Genomic DNA, 21,424 nt, shown 5'->3' on the forward strand with positions numbered 1-21,424 from the left:
AAAAACACACTACCATTCACATTAACACCAAGAAATTTATGCTTATGCGTAAATCTAATAAGGTATGTATATAATCTATATGAGAGAAACTATAAAACTCTGAAGAAAAGAACAAAAGAATGTTCAAGTAAATGGAGACATATTTCACTTTCATGGCTAGAAATACATAATATTATTAAGATGTCAGTTCTTTCCAATTTTATCTCTATATTCAAGATCCCAGTGTGTTATTTCATGAATATCAACAAACCAACCCTAAATTTTATAGGGAAAGACAAATGACCCATAATAAATAGCATAATACTGCAGAAGAGAACCAACTAGAGGACCGACACTACCCTTAGACTTATTATGACGCTACAGTTATCAAGATAATATGGTATTGGGGAAAGAATAGAAAAATAAATCAATGAGAAGGAATAGAGACTCAAAAATAGACTCACCCCAGATTCTTCTGTTCATCTGATCTTTTACAAAGTTGTCAAAGTAATTCAATGGAGGAAGAATAGTCTTCTCCACAAATGATGCTTGAACTACAGGAAATCCACATGTGAAAAAAGTGAGTCAAAACACAGACTTTACACCTTTTAGAAAAATTTACTCAAAAGGGTTCATATACATAAATGTATGATGTAAAATTATAAAAATTCTAGCTTCATTAGTAAATTCTATTAGACATTTAAAGAAGAATTAACACCAATCCTTAAACTTTTCTCAAAAATAGAAGAGGAAGGACCACTGCTTGACCCTTGTTCAAGGGGCCACCATTGTTCTGATATCAAAGCCAGATATAATTATTACAAATGAAGAAAACCACAGACCAATATCCCTTATGAATACAGATGAAAAAATCCTCAACAAAATACAAGTAAATCAAGTTTAGCAGCATATTTAAGGGAAGAATGTAAAACCTGTGTTCAAACAAAATGCTATATGTAAATGTTCATAGAAGCACTATTCACAATAGTTAAAGGGTGGAAATAACCTAAATGTCCATCAATGATTAGTAGTTGGGCAAAATATGGTATATCCATATAATGGAATATTATTCAGCTAAAAGACGAATAAGTATTTGTGCCTGTTTGAAAGTATTATGTACCCCAGAGAAGCCATGTTTTAATCCTGATTCAAGCTTGTGGGGGCAGCTGTTTCTTTTAATCCTGACTCATTACTGTAGGGCAGACAGTTTCAATTAGATTATCTCCAGAGGAATGTGACATACCCAACTGATTAGATGGAGATGTGACTCCACCCATTCCAGGTGGATCTGATTAGTTTACTGAAGTCTTTTTAAAAGAGGAAATATTTTGGAGAAAGAACCAGAAATGATGGAAACTACAGAGCCAACAGAAGAGCCAATCCAGACACTTGGAGAATAGTTGCTTCATAGAACAGAGATGTAGATTTGGAGATACTTGGAGCCCAGCAGACATTACCCTGTGACTTCTTATGAGATGTTAAGCAAGCCAAAATCTGGAGAGAGCCAAGGGAAGCCAAGAGAGAAAAGACAACCCCAGAGAAGCAAAGTGAGGAACCCCCACAGGAACAGAGGCTGAGAGCAATGGAACCCAGGAGGAAGGGACCAGCAGATACCAGCCACAGGTCTTCCCAGCTGACAGACGTGTTCCAGACCCATTGGCCTTTCTCAAATTAAGGTCTCTCTCCCTGGATGTCTTAGTTTGGACATTTTCATAGACTTAGAAGTGTAAACTTGTAAGTTATTAAATTCCTTTCAGAAAGTCTGTCCATTTCTAATATATTGCATTCCAGCAGCTTAACAACCTAATACAGTATTGATATGTGCTACGAACCTCAAAAACCCTATTCTGCATGAAAGAAATCAGACATAATTGTCTATGTACTATATGAGTCCATTTATGTGAAATATCCAGAATAGGGAAATTCATAGGAACAGAAAGTGTATTTGTTGTTGTAAGGAGCTGGAAGTGGGGTGAGGATATACTTAATGGATACAGGATTTCCTTTTGAAGTTATGAAAATCTTCTTCAACCAGATAGCAGAGGTAGTTGCACGGCATTGTGAATATAATGTCACTGAACTGTACACTTTAAATGTTTAAATAGTGAATTTTATGTTTGATGAAAAAATGATTAGCATTCAGGAGTACTCAACCAACGCAGTGAAAAGACTTGTTTGTAAATTGGACATTCATACACCCATTTTTCTTTTATTATTATTTTTATATTAAAAATAATACTTCTAATTTTAATAATTATAAAATTATAAAACATTTACTAAAATATTTTATTTTTATATATTAAATATATTTAAATATATTATGTATATTTATAAATCTTTTATGTTTTATACTTATAGTTTACCATTTACATTTTATTACTTATTTATTTCCTTTATTATTATTCCTTTATTTCCCCAACCAATCATTCCCCTGCCATTTGAGAGATTTACTAATTAAAATATGAAAAATGAACAAAAGATTGAGAGGCTTTTAAAGTAATATATGAGAAATGTGTGTGTAAATGAAGCCTGAGTCTGCAGGGATGGACTTAGGAAGGAGAGCTACATTGTATGGGAGTGAATAGGAGGAAATTTAAAGCCCTTTCTAACCATCCAACTCAATAATATATGCAGAATATCAGAAAATACCTTTGAGACATATATTTCATAATAATCTGATAATTGGGAAGGAAAAAATAAAAGAATGGGCTAAAGCATAGGAGACAAATGAATCAGATATAACAGTCTACTAAGGGAACAAAGGACCTCAGGTCAACAATGTTCAAATTATCTTCTGTTGTAAAATGGTTTGAAAAATCAGGAAACCATTTAAAGAAATTATAAAATCAAGTGACGATTATGTTCTTGCTAGAGAGATTAATCCACCTATAAAGCAGAGGAAATACGATGTCCAAACAAATAATGGCATAGCATGTACATTCCTGAAATACATAATTCAGAAAAACCCTTTTGGTGTTCCACCAACTCTCTTCTGAAAACTTAATATTGACAATAGTGGGTAGGGGGTACAAGAGTTAGGGTTTAAGGCATTTTCTGAGAAATGCAAATAAAAATGAGAATAGCTAAAAAGCTCAGTTAATTCTATCTGAAGGATTAAAGGAGCAGAAAGGAACAATATAAATATCTCAGGAATAAAACATGTAGAAAGCAAGTAGGCATGAAATTAATAATTATATTTTTAAATGCTAAGATATTGAACTCATTTTAAAACCTGGCTTTAATAAGAAAAGTAGGCAAGGGCATTTTGCACAATTAGGTGGTAATGGAGAATTTGTAAAATACCTATTAATAAAATGTAGAAAAGTGAATTTTTTTAAATGAGCATTAATAACCATTAGGTTTAGATAAAGTTATTCTAATATAATGAGGAAACTATCTCACTAATTTGACAAAAAAGGATTTATTTTTGAAATGGCAATGTAAGGTGGAACAAGAAATGCAATTAAGAAAAGTACAGGCAGTTCAGTTCTTTCATGAAATGTACTAGGCTATTCTGAAAATTATTCTTATTCATATTACTAGTATAAAGATTCTAAAATAAACTGAAATGTTAAAATGGCAAAAGATACTGATTAGAATCTATGAGTTAGAATTGTAAGCTATCAACTGGCCTGTAGTACTAACCAGGTCCTCTTACTCCTAGCCAGTCACCTTTCTTGAGTACTGAATTAAACCTCCATTTCAATAGGCAGTGCCCACTCATGCCATGAAACTCCCTCTAAGATGTCTTGAATTTCTAAATAAGAACATACTCTATCCTCACAGCACCCAGAGAGATCATTTTTAAAGATATGTCATATATTCACATGCCATATAATAATCCAAAATGGTTCACGGTATCATCATATAGCTCTGTATTCATCACCACAATTGATTTTTGAACATTTTCATTACTCAAAAAAAAAAAAGAATAAAAATTAAAAACAAGAGTAAAAAGAACACTCAAAGCATCCCATATCCTCTAACACTTATTTATTTATTTATTTATTTGTCTTTTTTTTCTTACTCATCTGTCCACACATCTCACTCCTTTGATGCCAGGGCCAGGCTCATCCCTGGGAGTCGTGTTCCATATTGCCAGAGAGAATTACACCCCCGGGAGTCATGTCCCATGAAAGGAGTGAGTTCATCTATGTAATTGGCTTAGAGAGAAAGGCTACATCTGAGCAACAAAAGAAGTTCTCTGGGGGTGACTTTTAGGCATAACCATAAGGAGACTTGGCTTCTCCTTAGAGAGACAATTTTTTTTTTTTTTTTTTAGAAATCATACCATTCTACATATGCAATCAGTAATTCTTAACATCATCACATAGATGCATGATCATCATTTCTTAGTACATTTGCATCGGTTTAGAAGAACTAGCAACACAACAGAAAAAGATATAGAATGTTAATATAGAGAAAAGAAATAAAAGTAATAATAATAGTAAAAAAACAAACAAACAAACAAAAACCTGTAGCTCAGATGCAACTTCATTCAGTGTTTTAACATGATTACTTTACAATTAGGTATTATTGTGCTGTCCATTTTTGAGTTTTTGTATCTAGTCCTGTTGCACAGTCTGTATCCCTTCAGCTCCAATTACCCATTATCTTACCCTGTTTCTAACTCCTGCTGGACTCTGTTACCAATGACATATTCCAAGTTTATTCTCGAATGTCGGTTCACATCAGTGGGACCATACAGTATTTGTCCTTTAGTTTTTGGCTGGACTCACTCAGCATAATGTTCTCTAGGTCCATCCATGTTATTACATGCTTCATAAGTTTATCCTGTCTTAAAGCTGCATAATAATGTGTCCTATGTTCAAACGTTTGATCTCCCACTACTTTTAGAATAAAGTAAATCCCAGCTATAAATGAATTCAGGCTACCTTTCCAACACCCTCTCCTAATTGTTTTTCCCTCCACACCATTTACCCTTCAATCCAGCAATTGTAATCTCATCAACATGTCCCATAAACCATTTCCTTACATTGTCTGGGACCCCCAAAGAGTCAACATCTCCAACCAGTATGTACTGTGTCTACAATATTAGGCAAAATAAATGCCAGCTGCAGGTGCACACTTTATTCATGGCCAAAGTTATTTTCACCCCTGCTTTGCCCTTTCTTTTGTGTTAAACTGGATTAAGTATAATCATTTAATGGGTTTGAAGTCTCAAAGCAATTTTCCATGCTTTACTTTTCCAGAACCATACTCGGTTTCTTCATTATGAAGTGTAAATTCGAAGTACAAGACCTTCTCAATTTTAGAAGAAAAGAGAGCCCTTATGGATCTTTCATGTGCATTTGCACTGAAAACTTTATTCCCAATAATTTTCAATGACAAATTGATGAAAACTATGTTCCAAGAGTGGCAGATAGCGAAGACTGATATAAATCTTTTCAAAGGAATACATTTCATTTTTTTCTCACAGGATGTACTGTTTTTTAATTAACAAAAATTAAGAATGGGAATATGAAAATTCATAGGATATGACAAATTTATATCCTTAATACTTCATTTCATGCTTTTTAAAAAAATGCAGTATTATTGAGATATATTCACACACCATACAGACCATCTGAAGTGTATAATTACTGGTTCACAGTATCATCACATAGTTGTGCATACAACTCCACAATTGAATTTAGAACATTTTCAGTTACTCCAATAAAAATAAAAAAAAAAGGAAACCCAAATTCTCTTATACCCCATATTCACCTTATTATTGATCCATAGTACTGGTGTAGTACATTTGTTACTGTTGGTAACTACTGATTATTATTATTAATTCCTTGTAACAGTGTCATACATTTGCTCTAGTTCGTGAAAGAACTTTTAAATATTTGTACAATTAATCATGGATATTGTTCACCACAAGATTCATTGTGTTACACATTCCCATGTTTTCAGCTCCACCTTTCCTTCTGGTGACATACATGATTCTAAACTTTTCCTTTCCGCCATACTCACGCATCATTCAGCACTGTTAATTATTTTCACAATAATGTGCATACATTTTTATTTTGTTTATTAGACAACCAACATTTCTCAAGAAAATACAATATAAGAATTCAATAGTTTAAGTATTTTTTTCCTTAAAATATAAATTTAATAAAAGAAAATGGCATTGGAATTGACAACGATAATGCAAAATAACTTGTCACTGAATAAAAAAGTGAGATGAATGAGATGGCGTTTTAAGAATCTTAGTGAAAATTAGAGTGTTCTAAAATCGTGAAATATTGGAATCAAAGAGTGGTAAGGTTTAGGGAGACTTCTATTTTCATTTACAGTTGTTGACAAGCACATTTGGTAGCAGTCATTGGAAAAATAAAGCAATTTGGTTTTTATACCCCAATGAGTTGAGACTGTAAACTCCTTAAACTCAGCTATACAGTGACATCCTAAGAGAAAATATATATAAAATCTATAAATATTAATATAACACATATAACAAGTTTGTAAAAAAATAAAAAAAGACAACCAGAAAAGGTGTCAAAATATTTTCAGGAATTTAAGAGTAATATATATTAAAATGACTGATAAACAAATGAAAACTAAAATGAGACATTATTTCCATTAGACTGGAAAACATTTTTAAAATACTGATTACAGCTAGTTTTAGACCCTTCATATTGAATACAAGAAAAATTGTACTTCAGGTATTTTCTCCTTCAGCTCTCTCTGTTCTTTGTCCTTCTAGAATGTAGAGCCATGTACCTCCAGATGCACTCTGTTATTTGATGTCCTGTCTTTGCCTCATAGATCTCACTGCCATGTTCATATAAATGCTACATAGGCATTTTAGGTTAGTAGGAATTTATTTTAGGGAAAGCAGACACCTTCTAGATGCTGTGAAGCAAATGGTAAGCCAGGCAGACAAAATCCCTACTCTCATTGAAATTTTACTAATAAATCATGAAATAATTGAATAAACATGATAGTTTTAGATAGCAATTGTGCTGCATGGAGATTAAACCAGAGTAATGTGATACTTGAGAGACACATTACAGCAGGGGAGGGATCGCTTTACATGAATGGAAAGTCTTTGCTAGCAAGTCACATATGAGCCAGGCATGGAATGATTTAACTCATTGTACGTTGCTCTTGTATAAGAGTGCCCCAGGAAGCGGGGAGAATTAATCAAATCTACAAGTTGGGTCAGTGAAGTTGTAGAATTGCTGAAATAGGAGTATAGTAGGAGACTAATTCAAAGAAGTAGAAGGGGCAGCTCATGCAATATCTGAAGGCCAAATAAGTGCTTTGGATTAACTCTAAGTGAAATGAGAAATTTCATAAGAGATCCAAGCACAGAGGGCCACCATTTGATATGTGTGTGTGTGTGTGTGTGTATGTGTGTGTGTGTGTGTACTCTTAAATAATTGTAGTCTGAGAATGTGGGGAAAGTCAGGGACAAACAAGAATCATCTCCCAGCCCTTTTACTACCCTCCCCCTCCTTTTCTTTATATGAGGATGTTTCAGTGTGTTTCCATGCCACAGACCCAGGGTCAGGTCTAATGGACTGACTTGACTGTACCTATAGCTCTAAACTGGGAAAAAGGGCATCGGCTGTGTTCTAGTTTGCTTGCTGCCAGAATGCAACACACCAGAGATGGATTGGCTTTTAATAAAAGGGGATTTATTTTGTTAGTTCTTCAAAGGAAAGGCAGCTAACTTTCATCTGAGGTTCTTTCTTATGTGGGAAGGCTGAGGGTAATCTCTGCTGGCCTTCTCTCCAGGCCTCTAGGTTCCAACAACTTTCCCCAGGGTGATTCCTTTCTGCATCTCCAAAGGCCTGGGCTGAGCTGCGAGTGCTGAGATGAGGTATGCTAAGCTGCTTAGGCTGTGCTAAGTTGCGCTCTCTCATTTAAGCACCAGCCAATTAAGTCAAATGTCATTCATTGCAGCAGGCATGCCTCCTAGATGACTGTAGATGTAATTAGCAACAGATAAGGTTCACATACCATTGGCTCATGTCTGCAGCAACAAAACTAGGTGCCTTCACTTGGCCAAGTTGACAACTGAATCTAACTACCACAGGCTGCTTGCCAGGGCAGAAACTGTGTGCAAAATTTGCTTGATATAGGCATTTTGCTGAGTGGCAGAGCCCTCTCCTCTAGGATGTATCAATCTCCTACCTTCCAGCAGCAAGGACTTTTCCCTCTTCTCCAACCCAAAGTAGAGCCAGTGGAGCTGCCATCCACACACTCTCACTGTAGCAGACCAGGTCCGTCAGCCTCCCTGGAGGACCAGCCATCATAAGGGACCTCTTTCCCTACTATTTTGGCCCTTGGTGAGGTGTAAGTAATAAAGCAGTCATTTTCTGAGTGTCTCAGTTGTACCTGAGCCTGTGTTCCCACAACATACCTTACAGCAATTCCCTCCGCAGAGGAGAATGGAGATTTGAATTGAAGAGTGTAAATGACTCTCAGCATCCTTACTTGTTTTGATTTAGAGACTGCAGAGTTGTTGAGTCATGGTTCCTGTTTTGTGGTTGGGACTTAGAGACCAGAGTCCTCCTGAAGACATTTCTCTCTAATTCTTTTAATTCACTAAGTGTTTTGGGTGGGTTTTAAAGAAATAAAAGAGTCTGAGAATTACTTTTCTCTCACCATCTTTAGACAGCAATATGATTCCAGAAAATAAGACAGGGAGCTGTCTTTGACCATGAGGTTGTTTTGGTAGCAGGGGTCCCTCAGCTACTTAAACCTACTCTCATTATTTCAGCATCTATTTGTTTGACATCTCCATGGAAACAACTTAATCAAAAAGATCGCAACCTACAATATCATTGTTCATAGGTGTCTCAGTTATGTCCCTTGTAGAAGCCCTTTTTACTCACCATAGAGCCCTTAACTAATGCCTCTAATAGCATCAGTCTTAGACAAGGCTCTTTCTGTATGCATGTCTACATCTCCATCAGTGGTTCTGCTAAATTCTGGAATCTGTGAGAGTGGCTGGCTAGTGTCCATTTTGGGCACATCACACCTACGTGGATATAATCCAATGAAAAGTTTTCAGCCTGCAGTGTTGAATTAGTTTAAAAGAAATAGCTGCCTCCACAAGATTGAATCAAATTAAAACCTGGCTTTTCTGCAGTTCAGAATACTTTCAAATTGGCACAGGGTCTTTCGCGCACATTGGGCAGTGAACCCGGCTTGGCAATTGAATTTCTTAGAAAGTTTCTTAGGACGATGATAAGATGCATCCTAGGAAGAGTGGAGTATACCAAGGTTATTTTTCATTGACTTGCAATAAATAGGCTCTACCTACAAATCATAATTATAAGCATAAATTCAAGAAGACAAATTTTACCTCATATGAAACATAATTCAACATTTTTATATATGTAGATTTTGGATTATTTCAAATATTATTTTTAAAAATAATTAAAAAATTTGTGCATGTACTTATTTTGTTGATGGTAATCTAACACTTTGTTCAATTTCTCAAAATCTAGTTAATAATACACAATACATACATTTTTACTTTGAAATATTCCAAACTTCCAGAAAATTAGTGAATCATATGGGAACTAGTTCTACACCCAAGTCTAGATATAGCAGATCTCAGCATTTTATCATTTTTTTCCCTAGAAATTGAGGTCATTCATAAGAGTGGCCCCAGAATTATTACTGTATTTCCTTTCTAAAATGACTTTATGAATTTGTATACTTTCAAGAATGTGTAAAAACATGCTTTCTGAAAGAGATAGTGAAACAAAGTGTCTGCTGCATCTGTCCAGTCATGTCTAGGCATCCCCAGGCCTGCCTGCATTCTTTTTTTTTAATTTAATTTAATTTAATTTTTTATTAATTAAAAAAGAATTAACTAACACAACATTTAGAAATCATTCCATTCTACATATGCAATCAGTAATTCTTAATATCATCACACAGATGTATGATCATCATTTCTTAGTACATTTGCATCGATTTAGGAAAAGAACTAGCAAAACAACAGAAAAAGATATAGAATGTTAATATAGAGAAAAAATTAAAAAATAAGAATAAAAAAAGAAAAGGAAAAAGAAAAAAAAACAAAAGACACAAACAAACAAACAAACAAAAAACTATAGCTCAGATGCAGCTTCATTCAGTGTTTTAACATAATTACATTACAATTAGGTATTATTGCGCTGTCCATTTTTTTTTTTCAGTCCTACTTAAAATGTTTATTCAAGTTAATGTCTCACATCTTGGTAATTAGAAACATTTTTTGGTTTTTACTTTTAAAAATATCTTTTAAAATCAGGACAGAGGTGTTTGCAAAAATTGAATATTACCTTTTATTGATTTGCTTATTCTTTGATTTCTTATATTTTCTATCTTCCTCTCTTGCATTTGAACAGTAATGTCAATCATATCACTAATAGAAAAATTGACACTGGCTCCAAATCATCAAGCAGATAATATGGAATTGAACAAGTCAACTTGTTTTCAAGTAATTCCAGTACAATGCTTCCCCCTTTCCTTCCTTTTATAGCAATCTAATTCAACAGAAAAGGAACTTCCTAAAAAGTTTTTCAATTAACACTAATTTCATGAAGCAGTATCTTTTAAAAACCAAAGACAGAAAATGAGAAATATTTGCCATTGGTAAAAAGTTGAAAACAGAAAGTTAACCTATCTTATGTTAAATAAAAACAACTTTTAATCCCTTACACCTTGCTCCTATTTCAACTAAAAAGTCCTAAAATAATTTAAAACTTTTAGCTATCCTGAAAGTAATATTATAATACATGATAACATTTTTATATTAAAATTTTACAGATAAACCATATAATCTTTCACTCAAAATATGGAAAACTGAAAGTTAAACAAAATCGACAGTTATGGTCAGTTCGTGCTGGATTTTTTTTAATACAAGTAGTTGTCTTCATTACATTTACTGCATACATTTGAGGGTGTAAGAAATGTCCTCTTCCTTACTGTACAAAACTCTTCATTGCAAAATACTTCAAATATACATAAACCTTTTGAATACAGTTCTCCATTTTCTTGACTGTGAAGTGAATCAAAAGCCCTTGTCAAATTTTCGAATGGAAGGGTCAGGGGAAAGCAGAATAATAGGTGACTAAAATCTAGAATTTAAGTCACTTTGGCAAGGTCATCCCATTGGCAAGCTGCAGAGTGTGTATGGGAATTTGGGATTTTCAGATTCTGGAAATGTTAGTGTTTTCAAGATAAAGAGGAAGAAAATCTCATTTCAGTTCAGATCATTTTATATTAGAAAACAATTATAAAAACTGACTATAATTTTTCAAAACTCAATTAGGTGTGTGTATGGTCCATTTGTATCCAGCTTCAACACTTGCCTGTTCCCATAAGTGCCATGTTCCACCACAAGCCCAGCTTCAGCACACCTACTGTTAGCAGCTACTTCTTGTTCACATAGAGTCACAAATTGGGAATAAAGTTCTAATCCTTCTTCTTTTCCAGATAGAGTGATACTGCATGTTTCTTCCTTTAACTTCCCCCCAAGGGTGGCTTGAGGGATGATAAGAATGTCACCGGGTAGATCCAATATAGAAATGTGCTTGCCATTTTCTGTCTCACTTAATTTCACATTTAACAATGTATTAACCATTTTGGGAAGGAGTTCTCTATCAGCTCCCTTGAAAAAGCACACGTAGATCACTAATCCTCTCTGGACCTCCACCCACCGGGACACGGCGATCCCCTCCGCGGGGCGTACTTGCAGTCGGGCGTGGAGGCACTGTTGCAGGAGCGCCTGGGCCTGGGGGGCCCCAACACCCTCAGCCATGGCTCGAGCCCGCGCAGCTTCCGGCTTTTTCTGTGCTGTCCATTTTTGAGTTTTTGTATCTAGTCCTGTTGCACAGTCTGTATCCCTTCAGCTCCAATTACCCATTATCTTACCCTGTTAATAACTCCTGCTGGTCTCTGTTACCAATGACATATTCCAAGTTAATTCTCAAATGTCGGTTCATATCAGTGGGACCATACAGTATTTGTCCTTTAGTTTTGGGCTAGACTCACTCAGCATAATGTTCTCTAGGTCCATCCATGTTATTACATGCTTCATAAGTTTATTCTGTCTTAAAGCTGCATAATATTCCATCGTATGTATATACCACAGTTTGTTTAGCCCCTCTTCTGTTGATGGACATTCTGGCTGTTTCCATCTCTTTGCAATTGTAAATAACGCTGCTATAAACATTGGTGTGCAAATGTCCGTTTGTGTCTTTGCCCTTAAGTCCTTTGAGTAGATACCTAGCAATGGTATTGCTGGGTCGTATGGCAATTCTTTATTCAGTTTTTTGAGGAACTGCCAAATGGCCTTCCACAGTGGTTGCAACATTTGACATTCCCACCAACAGTGGATAAATGTGCCTCTTTCTCCGCATCCTGTCCAGCACTTGTCATTTTCTGTTTTGTTGATAATGGCCATTCTGGTGGGTGTGAGATGATATCTCATTGTGGTTTTGATTTGCATTTCTCTAATGGCCAGGGACATTGAGCATCTCTTCATGTGCCTTTTGGCCATTTGTATTTCCTCTTCTGAGAGGTGTCTGTTCAAGTCTTTTTTCCATTTTGTAATTGGGTTGGCTGTCTTTTTGTTGTTGAGTTGAACAATCTGTTTATAAATTCTGGATACTAGACCTTTATCTGATATGTCGTTTCCAAATATTGTCTCCCATTGTGTAGGCTGTCTTTCTACTTTCTTGATGAAGTTCTTTGATGCACAAAAGTGCTTAATTTTGAGGAGCTCCCATTTATTTATTTCTTTCTTCGGTGCTCTTGCTTTAGGTTTAAGGTCCATAAAACCACCCTCAATTGTAAGTTTCATAAGATATCTCCCTACATTTTCCTCTAACTGTTTTATGGTCTTAGGCCTAATGTTTAGATCTTTGATCCATTTTGAATTAACTTTTGTATAGGGTGTGAGATACGGGTCCTCTTTCATTCTTTTGCATATGGATATCCAGTTCTCTAGGCACCATTTATTGAAGAGACTGTTCTGTCCCAGGTGAAATAGCTTGACTGCCTTATCAAAGATCAAATGTCCATAGATGAGAGGGTCTATATCTGAGCACTCTGTTCGATTCCATTGGTCAATATATCTATCTTTATGCCAATACCATGCTGTTTTGACCACTGTGGCTTCATAATATGCCTTAAAGTCCAGCAGCTTGAGACCTTCACTTTCGTTTTTTTCCTCAAGATACTTTTAGCAATTCGGGGCACCCTGCCCTTCCAGATTAATTTGCTTATTGGTTTTTCTATTTCTGAAAAATAAGTTGTTGGGATTTTGATTGGTATTGCATTGAATCTGTAAATCAATTTAGGTAGGATTGACATCTTAACTATATTTAGTCTTCCAATCCATGAACATGGTATGCCCTTCCATCTATTTAGGTCTTCTGTGATTTCGTTTATCAGTTTTTTGTAGTTTTCTTTGTATAGGTCTTTTGTCTCTTTAGTTAAATTTATTCCTAAGTACTTTATTCTTTTAGTTGCAATTGTAAATGGAATTCGTTTCTTGATTTCCCCTTCAACTTGTTCATTGCTAGTGTATAGAAACACTACAGATTTTTGAATGTTGATCTTGTAACCTGCTACTTTGCTGTACTCATTTATTAGCTCTAGCAGTTTTGTTGTGGATTTTTCCAGGTTTTCGACGTATAGTATCATATCGTCTGAAACAGTGATAGTTTTACTTCTTCCTTTCCAATTTTGATGCCTTGTATTTCTTTTTCTTGTCTAATCGCTCTGGCTAGAACCTCCAACATGATGTTGAATAATAGTGGTGATAATGGACATCCTTGTCTTGTTCCTGATCTTAGGGGGAAAGTTTTCAATTTTTCCCCATTGAGGATGATATTAGCTGTGGGTTTTTCATATATTCCCTCTATCATTTTAAGGAAGTTCCCTTGTATTCCTATCTTTTGAAGTGTGTTCAACAGGAAAGGATGTTGAATCTTGTCAAATGCCTTCTCTGCATCAATTGAGATGATCATGTGATTTTTCTGCTTTGATTTGTTGATATGGTGTATTACATTAATTGATTTTCTTATGTTGAACCATCCTTGCATACCTGGGATGAATCCTACTTGGTCGTGATGTATAATTCTTTTAATGTGTTGCTGGATTCGATTTGCTAGAATTTTGTTGAGAATTTTTGCATCTATATTCATTAGAGAGATTGGTCTGTAGTTTTCATTTTCTGTAATACCTTTGCCTGGTTTTGGTATGAAGGTAATGTTGGCTTCATAGAATGAATTAGGTAGCTTTCCCTTCACTTCGATTTTTTTTAAGAGATTGAGGAGAGTTGGTACTAATTCTTTCTGGAATGTTTGGTAGAATTCACATGTGAAGCCATCTGGTCCTGGACTTTTCTTTTTGGGAAGCTTTTGAATGACTGATTCAATTTCTTTACTTCTGATTGGTTTGTTCAGGTCATGTATTTCTTCTTGAGTCAAAGTTGGTTGTTCATGCTTTTCCAGGAACCCATCCATTTCATCTAAATTGTTTTATTTATTAGTATAAAGTTGTTCATAGTATCCTGTTATTACCTCCTTTATTTCTGTGGGGTCAGTGGTTATGTCTCCTCTTCCATTTCTGATCTTATTTATTTGCATCCTCTCTCTTCTTCTTTTTGTCAATCTTGCTAAGGGCCCATCAATCTTGTTGATTTTCTCATAGAACCAACTTCTGGTCTTCTTGATTCTCTCTATTGTTTTCATGTTTTCAATTTCATTTATTTCTGCTCTAATCTTTGTTATTTCTTTCCTTTTGCTTGCTTTGGGGTCAGTTTGCTGTTCTTTATCCAGTTCTTCCATTGGACAGTTAATTCCTGAATTTTTGTGTTTTCTTCTTTTCTGATATAGGCATTTAGGGCAATAAATTTCCCTCTTAGTACTGCCTTTGCTCCGTCCCATAGGTTTTGATATGTTGTGTTTTCATTTTCATTTGCCTCGAGATATTTACTACTTTCTCTTGTAATTTCTTCCTTGACACAGTCGTTGTTTAAGAGTGTGTTGTTGAGTCTCCACATATTTGTGGATTTTCTGGCACTCTGCCTATTATTGATTTCCAACTTCATTCCTTTATGATCTGAGAAAGTGTTGTGTATGATTTCAATCTTTTTAAATTTGTTAAGACTTGCTTTGTGACCCAGAATATGGTCTATCTTTGAGAATGGTCTATGAGCACTTGAGAAAAAGGTGTATCCCGCTGTTGTGGGGTGTAATGTCCTATAAATGTCTGTTAAGTCTAGCTCATTTATTGTAATATTCAAGTTCTCTGTTTCTTTATTGATCCTCTGTCTATATGTTCTGTCCATTGATGAGAGTGGCGAATTGAAGTCTCCAGCTATTATGGTATATGTGTTTATTTCCCTTTTCAGTGTTTGCAGTGTATTCCTCATATATTTTGGGGCATTTTGATTCGGTGCATAGGTATTTATGATTGTTATGTCTTCTTGTTTAATTGTTCCTTTTATTAGTAGATAGTATCCTTTTTTGTCTATTTTAACTGTTTTACGTTTGAAGTCTAATTTGTTGGATATTAGTATAGCTACTCCTGCTCTTTTCTGGTTGTTATTTGCATGAAATATCTTTTCCCAACCTTTCACTTTCAACCTATGTTTATCTTTGGGTCTAAGATGTGCTTCCTGTAGACAGCATATAGAAGGATCCTGTTTTTTAATCCATTCTTCCAGTCTATGCCTTTTGATTGGGAAATTCAGTCCATTAACATTTAGTGTTATTATTGTTTGGGTAATACTCTCCTCTACCATTTTGCCTTTTGTATTATATATATCATATCTGATTTTCCTTCTTTCTACACTCTTCTCCATACCTCTCTCTTCTGTCTTTTCGTATCTGACTCTAGTGCTCCCTTTAGTATTTCTTGCAGAGCTGGTCTCTTGGTCACAAATTCTCTCAGTGACTTTTTGTCTGAGAATGTTTCAATTTCTCCCTCATTTTTGAAGGACAATTTCGCTGGATATAGAAGTCTTGGTTAGCAGTTTTTCTCTTTTAGTAATTTAAATATATCTTCCCACTGTCTTCTAGCTTCCATGGTTTCTGCTGAGAAATCTGCACATAGTCTTATTGGGTTTTCCTTGTATGTGATGGATTGTTTTTCTCTTGATGCTTTCAAGATCCTCTCTTTCTCTTTGACCTCTGACATTCTAACTAGTAAGTGTCTTGGAGAACGCCTATTTGGATCTATTCTCTTTGGGGTGCGCTGCACTTCTAGGATCTGTAATTTTAGGTCTTTCATAAGAGTTGGGAAATTTTCAGTGATAATTCCTTCCATTAGTTTTTCTCCTCCTTTTCCCTTCTCTTTTCCTTCTGGGACACCCACAACACGTGTATTTGTGTGCTTCATATTATCATTCAATTCCCTGAGCCCCTGCTCAAATTTTTCCATTCTTTTCCCTATAGTTTCTGTTTCTTTTTGGATTTCAGATGTTCCATCCTCCAGTTCACTAATTCTAGCTTATGTCTCTTTAAATCTACCATTGTAGGTATCCATTGTTTTTTCCATCTTTTCTACTGTGTCCTTCACTCCCATAAGTTCTGTAATTTGTTTTTTCAGACTTTCCATTTCTTCTTTTTTTGATCCCACGCCTTCTTCATGTCCTCCCTCAATTTATTGATTTGGTTTTTGAAGAGGTTTTCCATTTATGTGTATATATTCAGAATTAGTTGTCTCAGCTCCTGTATCTCATTTGAGCAATTGATTTGTTCCTTTGACTGGGCCATATCTTCAATTTTCCTGGTGTGATTTGTTATTTTTTGCTGGCACCTGGGCATTTAATCAGATTTCCCTGAGTGTGGGATCCAGCAGGTTGAAAGACTTTCCTGTGAAGTCTCTGGGCTCTGTTTTTCTTATCCTGCCCAGTACATGGGTCTTGTCTGTCTGCGGGTCCCACCAGTAAAAGATGTTTTTGCTCCTTTAACTTTGGAAGACTCTCGCTGCTGGGTGTGTGGTGAAGACAGAGGAAAGGTTGTAGGTTGGTTTTAATGGCTTCAAATTGTGATGTCCTGGGATCTGAATTCCTTTAGAGAGGGATTCCACCTGAGTTGCATTTCACCCTTCCCGCGGGGAAGGTTCAGGTGGTAGAGAGCCCCAAAAAGCAGCCTGTTTCTGTGTTTGGGGCAGTTGTAATCTATGTAATCCCAGCGCTGAGCCCAGAGGCAATGAAGCCTCCATAGAAACCCGCAAAAGACTCTGTCTCGTCCCCTTTCCTCTTTTCAGTTAGCCCAATTGGCGACTTCTGCCTTGATCAGTTTCGCCAGAGCTGAGGGCCTATTTTTAGTAGTCAGAAGTTGTTCCATAATGCCACTATTGGTGTTAGGTTGAGCTCAGTCTCTACTACTGTTGGAGACTCTTTTCTTTCCCTCCTGGAAGTCACCTGTGGGGGAGGGTCACCAGCCACCGTGGCTTGGGGAACCACTGTTCCGATGGTCCCAGCCGGCCCATGAAGCTGCATGTGTGGAAGGGGCTGCATTCACTGGCCCAGGAAGCCGTGCGTGGGGGAGGGTCACCAGCCGCCGCGGCTTGGGGAATCGCTGTTCCGAGGCTCCCAGCCAGCCTGGGAAGCCGTGTGTGGGGGAGGGTCGCCAGCCGCCGCGGCTTGGGGAACCGCCACTCCAAAGCTCCCAGCCGGCCCGGGAAGCCACATGTGGGAGGGCTGCTGCAGTTGGGGAACCGTCGATCCAAGGTTTCTAGCCGGCCCGGGAAGCCGCGTGTGTGGAAGGGCCTCCGGTCGCTGCAGCTTGTGGAACCCGATCCAAAGCTCCCAGCTGGCCCGGGAAGGAGGGAGGGAGGGGCTCAGGCTGCCAGTCGCCTCAGCCCGGGGAAGCACGCGCCTCTCGGGGACCTCACCACAGTGGAGTTTCTTAGCCAGTCCAGCCGTTCCGGAATGGGGTACGCTGTGTGTCTGGTTTCTGTCGTGGCTCCGGGCAACTCCTGTTGCCAAACTTTCCTTCCGCTGGCCGGCTCTGCGTCGCATTTCTAAGTGAGCGGAGTGCCTCAGGGACAGAGGACCCAGGGCTTAGACTGGCTGCGGACTGTCTTGTTCTCTCGGCCGGACTCAAGGAGGTGAGAGCCGATCCCTGCCTGCGTTCTTGACAAAAGAAATCAGTTAAGAGCCAGAGCTCATAGCACTGTCCCTGTCCATTTCCATAGTAACTCCTGCCCCTCTTGCTAGCCTATATAATCAGAAGAGAAAGAATATTCCGAACTTAGACTTCAGACAAAAGTCCTCTAAGTCTGCAGGGCAATAAAAAGTTTGTTCACTTCTCAGAGGCTTTGGTGTTTTCTTGTGAGTATTCAGAGTTTTCCCTACTTCGAAATCACTATTTAAAAAAACAAAACACTACAGGCAGTATTGTCATTTTTTAGTTTTAATTAAGCTCAATTTATCATTACTTTTTGTTTTATATCTTGTTCTTCTTGTGTTGTATGTCAAAAAATAATCTTTGACTACTGTATTTTCAAACCTTTATTTTCTTCTAGATAATTTGCAATTTTAGCTTTCACATATAAGTCCATGATCTTTCAAAACATTTGTTTGAAGTAATGATAAAGTTTTTTTTTCTATTTTTCCCCAAATGAATACACTATTGTTCCAACAGCATTTGTGAAAAAATGTTATCTTTTCCTCTTTTGACACCATTATTGAAAACCTACCAAGTCACTTATGTGTGAATCTATTCCTGTATTATGTATTGTACTCCCTTAACCTATATATTCAGACTTACTTCAGTATCACATTTCCTTGAGTACTTTTGCTTTATCCTAAATCAGAAAATGAGATACCATTAATTAGATTTGAATACAGAAGCCTAAGCATTTTAGGTACACTAGAAATTTCCAGTATGGTCTGTACTTTCTTTCACTACAATAAGTGAATTTTCACAGGGGATCAAGATGAATTGAGACTGGCTACTTATTGGAAACCTTGGCCTATCCTCATCAGCATTAATTATGACTTGAGATGTGCCTTAGAATACAATGGATCATTATCTGGCTGTCCTTTGTTAAAAAGTGTACTCTTTTGAATTACACCATGTAAATTGTCTTCACACTTTCTGTCACGCATATGGCCCTGAATTCTAGCACTAAACTGAAGCTTTCTTCATTGGTAACTTGAAAGATGGGTGGATGAAATGTGTAATGTTGATTTATAATCTTGATCAAAAAACTGGAAGTCATTTTTAAAATTTTATCTTACCCCAAAATGGCTTGCCCCAAAAATAGCAAATCAGAAATATAATGGGTAAAGCTCTGTTTAACAGAGAATTTCTTTATCTTGGAATCACAAAATACTTGTCTTTTTTCAAACCAATTATTTTCATATATAGCAATAAAACATAAATGTTTAACATTGGTTTCCTAGAGATATATTTTAGACAATCTTAAAATTTGTTCCCTAAAAATGATTTCAGCCAGAAAAATCTGATGCTGTTTCTAATGTGCATGGCATCACTAGTATGTATCACTTGGTAGCATAATTTGATTTAATCAAATTATTCAATCATATAAACAAAGGGTTTTCTGCCAGTATTTTATAGATATTTTCTTCTGAAGAACATTGGGGAATATCATCTTAGTGGAAATATAACTTTCAAAAAATCATAGTTATTTAATTAACCCTATTAATATTATGGTTTAATTAATAAGTGGTTTATCAGAAAACTTTTTCGGATATTGCAGGATATAAACAGGATACACGAGCTGTCCGGAAAAAATACTGAGTTAGTGAAGATTCTGTAACTCGATCAGCAATTTCCAAAAAGGTGTAGTTTGGATTTCCTTAAACCAACAAATTAAGGAAATGTTTTTTTTAAAAATGGACTCAAGTAAAATAGATATCTTTCCTTAAACATAGCAGAAGTTTAGAGATAAATTGTCCAAATTTGAATTTGTGTATCCAGAATTTCTGCTAGCTGGGTAAAACTTGACAATCATTTTTAGCTCTGCGAAGTGGAAAGTTTTAATATTCAAATCAGAGTAGTTCCTGAATGAACACCCAGCAAAAATGTGCAGATGAGACCTGCAGATTTTCAGTTCCCATAATGTGGAGAGCCACAAGAAAACTTCAGATAGGGGAGAAACTACTGAGGCTTCTATGAACATTTTGTTACCACGTTACCAATGACATACACTATCAGACTCTGACTCTCCCAGCCCCCTTGATATTGTTAGGCCTGGAGGACAGAACCCCTTACCCCCTGGATTTAATCTACTCCTGGCAAATATTTCAGAAAGCCTCTCTCACCCCCAAACCATGCCAGCCCAGCGTTTCCTTCACCCTCTGTGCTGGTTTGAAATGATGTATGTTGTTCTAGTTTGCTAGCTGCCAGAATGCATTATACAAGTAACAGAATGGCTTTTTAAAAGGGGAATTTAATAAGTTGCTTGTTTATAGTTCTAAGGCTGAGAAAATGTCCCAGTTAAAGCAAGTCTATAGAATGTCCAATCAAAGGCATCCATCCAGGGAAAGATACCTTGGTTCAAGAAGGCCGATGAAGTTCAGGGTTTCTCTCTTAAGTGAGAAGGCACATGGCAAACATAGTAAGAACTTCAAGCCATGTTTTAATTCTAATCCCATTTTGTAAAGGCAGCCATTTCTTCTAATCCCTATTCAGTATTGTATGTTTGAAACTGTAATTAGATCATCTCCCTGGAGATGTGATTTGATCAAGAGTTGTTGTTAAACTGGATTAGGTGGAAGCATGTCTCCACCCATTTGGGTGGGTCTTGATTAGTTTCTGGAGTCCTATAAAAGAAGAAACATTTTGGAGAAAGAAAGAGATTCAGAGAGAGCAGAGCAGAGTGACATAGCCACAAGAAGCAGAGTCTACCAGCCAGTGACCTTTGGAGATGAAGAAGGAACATGCCTCCCAGGGAGCTTCATGAAACAGGAAGCCAGGAGAAGAAGCTAGCAGATGATGCCATGTTCGCCATGTTCCCTTCCAGATCAGAGAGGAACCCTAACCATGTTCACCATGTTCCTTTCCAGATGAGAGAGAAAAACTGACTGTGTTTACCTGTGCCCTTCCACTTGAGAGAGAAACCCTGAACTTCATTGGCCTTCTTGAACCAAGGTATCTTTCCTGGATGCTTTAGATTGGAAATTTCTATAGACTTGTTTTAATTGGGACACTTTTTCGGCCTTAGAACTAGCATCTTATTAAATTCACCTTTTTAAAAGACATTTTGTTTCTGGTATATTGCATTCTGTCAGCTAGCAAACTAGAACACCCTCCATCAGCTGCTCTTATAACCTCCCATTACTCAGCCTCCACTCTCTGACAAATGCATTCTTGTGTAAATTCTCCCTATTCACCATGTATCCTCCTGCGTTTACAACCCTGCTGTTGCCTAAGGCAGCATTTAAATTTCAAACCTTACCAATGGAAAGCTGCCAACTTGTGACTTTGCCCCCAACCAG

General features: G+C 36.6%; 1 pseudogene; it reads right to left on the reverse strand.

Moving 5' to 3' along the window:
- Positions 1-11,031: 11,031 nt before the first annotated feature.
- LOC143653028 (D-aminoacyl-tRNA deacylase 2 pseudogene) lies at positions 11,032-11,755 on the reverse strand (annotated as a pseudogene).
- Positions 11,756-21,424: the final 9,669 nt, after the last annotated feature.

The sequence above is a fragment of the Tamandua tetradactyla genome, chromosome 13 (assembly GCF_023851605.1).
Source record: "Tamandua tetradactyla isolate mTamTet1 chromosome 13, mTamTet1.pri, whole genome shotgun sequence".
Lineage (NCBI taxonomy): Eukaryota > Metazoa > Chordata > Mammalia > Pilosa > Myrmecophagidae > Tamandua > Tamandua tetradactyla.